We start from the raw sequence: 2,594 nt of genomic DNA, 5'->3' as shown, positions 1-2,594 counted from the left end.
TTAGGGTCCCCCGAAAGGTGTTCTCCGTTTTGCAGTTTTGCCTGATTTTCTCATCTCCTCGGGGCGTTGCAGCATTGAGAGGAAGGTCTTCCCTCTCTCCTTCCCCCTGCAAAATCATTGCAATTGTTGAGCGCCCCCTCGTGTTGTGGCACACACCATATCTAGTTGCATCACGAGTTAGAAAGCGACTTCTTTTTCCTCTCTTCCTGAATTTCCCTGTTTTCCCTCTGCTTTGGGGAAAGTCCTTCTGTTGCGGACGTCACCCCTTGCAGAGCTGTGACTGCAGTGCCCAAGCTGCAGGAGCAGAAGCATTTCAGGTGCCAAAATGGTTTACTTTCCTCGTTGCGGTGGAATGGGGTACACAGAGAAGGAGGACTTCCATTCTCGGGGTGGATGTGCACATGGGAAGGCGCGCAGGGTGGGCTCTGTCTTGGCCAGTTCAGCCAGCAGCTGTATCCAAGTGGCAGAAGCAATGCCCTCTGTCCCATGCCACCTTTGCACAAACTGGGACCAACTCAGCCATGCAGACAGAGCTCTCAGGGTAACAAGCAGCCCTACGGATCTCCATGTGCAGGGTTGTTAAGCATTATTGGTTTTTCACATTGGCATCCAAAGTTTGAGGCACTGCGTGCTGCCAAGATAGCTGGCTGCTCCACTTGGAGCTGTGTACACCGAAGCACTTTTCCCGTGTTTCTACAGAAATATACACAGCTTGAGGTATAAGCAAGAGGAGCTGGAAGGTTTAGCTTGGCTCCCGAGCTACATCAGCAGCAGAATAAATGAGGCGTGGTGGGAAGGGTCCTGTGACTGGTGTGCTGTGTGTGATGGATGGCTCTGGGCCCTCCAGGACAGATGAGCAGGACAGGTGAGATGGAGTGGCGTTGCTGTATGTAGCGGTGGGCTGGGCTGGACGGAGCTTATAGTTGTCAGTGACACGGTTGAGACACTCTGGGTCTGGATTAAGGGACAAGTGGATGTCAGTGTGGGAGTCTAGTATAAGCCACCCGGCTAGGACAATGATACCAATGAATTATTCTTCAAGGAATTAAGGGATATCTCTGGAACAGCCTCACTTGCCCTGATGGGTGACCAGCTTCCCAGACGGTAAGGAGGGGTACCACACAGCCAAAAAGCAGGGCCGGGAAATCCCTAAAGCATGTTGATGATAACTTCTTGGCACATGCACTGAGTGCCAAGTGGGAAAGGTGCTGCCTTAAATTTGTTGCTTGTAATCTGAAGGGGTCTAGCAGGTGAAGTGGCAGCAGGTGGCCGTCTTGGCTACAACGATCATGAAGCAGCCCAGTTAAGCTGAAGAACGCTGCAGTCCTCGTAATTCATGTTCTTAGGGAGCCTGGTGCTAAATGATGTGCAGATGATCCGATTCGGGGTCAGGGCTCTGTACGCAGAAGAGCAGCTCCCTCGCTGCGATCTGTTGAGAGTCAGTCCCCAGCACTGAGGATGCACCAACAGCCCCAGCATAGACTGAAACTGCAAGCAGACAATCCTGCTAAAGCATGTGAAGTGCGAAGCTGAAGGGAGAGCTCATTGTGGTTCTACCTCCTGCTCACATTCCTCACGTGATGAAGTGCAAAACCAAGCAAAATAAGAAGGAATTCATTGGGTATTTTATGTACCTTACTACCATCAATCAAATGTGGCAGTAGAAAGAGCAGATGTTTTACTGTTAAGAACTGATGTCGGGTACTCTCCCCTGTGGTAGTGAGGGTCTGGCGCCCGGAAGATATCGCGTTGTACGGGAAGACAGGGTCCCCCTCCCGATAGCCAATAGCGTTCAGTGCCCAGGTTATATAAGGCTGTTTCTCCCGCCAATAAACGCCATTTGCCGTCCACCACATTGGTGTCAGCGAGCCGATGGACCGAGCGACCTGGGATTGGTCGCCGTGCCGTTCCCGAACCAGGTCGCCACGCCTACGATAGGCAACAAGTGGTGCCGAAACCCGGGATTGTCGCCTGGACGGGTGAACGGCGGCCGGAGCGGCAGGACCAGCCCGGCGGGGAGGACGCTCCCGGACCAACAAGGAGGATGGAAGTCCTTGTGAAGGTCGTATTGCAGTTAGATAAGCAGTGGGGTATCGATTGTAAGCCCAAAGATTTTATTCTCGCTATTGCGAGGCTTTTGCGAATTGGGGTCATTGACCAGTCGGTGGATATTCTCCACCCCGAAGTGTGGGATAAGCGCACTAAAGCGTTAACTGAGGAGACGATGTCCTCGGGCTGTGGGAGAAGCCTAGAGTCGTGGGGGAGAGTCGCGCGGGCCCTGCGCAGGGCCATGCAGGAGCGGGAGAGCTGGAGGGCGGCAGAGAGCCGTTTGTTGGCCACCCCGGGACTGGGAGTCGGTGCGGCCACGCGGACTTTGCACCCCTCTGACGATGACGTGTCCTCTCAGTCGAACTCCGACCCGCCCACGGAGGGACAGAAACGTGCTAAATCCTTCTGGGGTGGGTTAATCGAGGAGGCCAGGGCTGCCGCGGAGAAATCGGAGCCCGAGGAAATTTGGGCTCGACCGCCCCCCTATGCGCCCCAAGATGGCGCCGAGCCAGGAGAGGGAGGGCGGGGGGAGGACGCCCTTGGCG

Source organism: Phasianus colchicus, chromosome 24, assembly GCF_987193195.1.
Source record: "Phasianus colchicus chromosome 24, bPhaCol1.hap1.1, whole genome shotgun sequence".
Classification (NCBI taxonomy): domain Eukaryota; kingdom Metazoa; phylum Chordata; class Aves; order Galliformes; family Phasianidae; genus Phasianus; species Phasianus colchicus.
Note: the sequence above shows the minus strand (reverse complement) of the source record.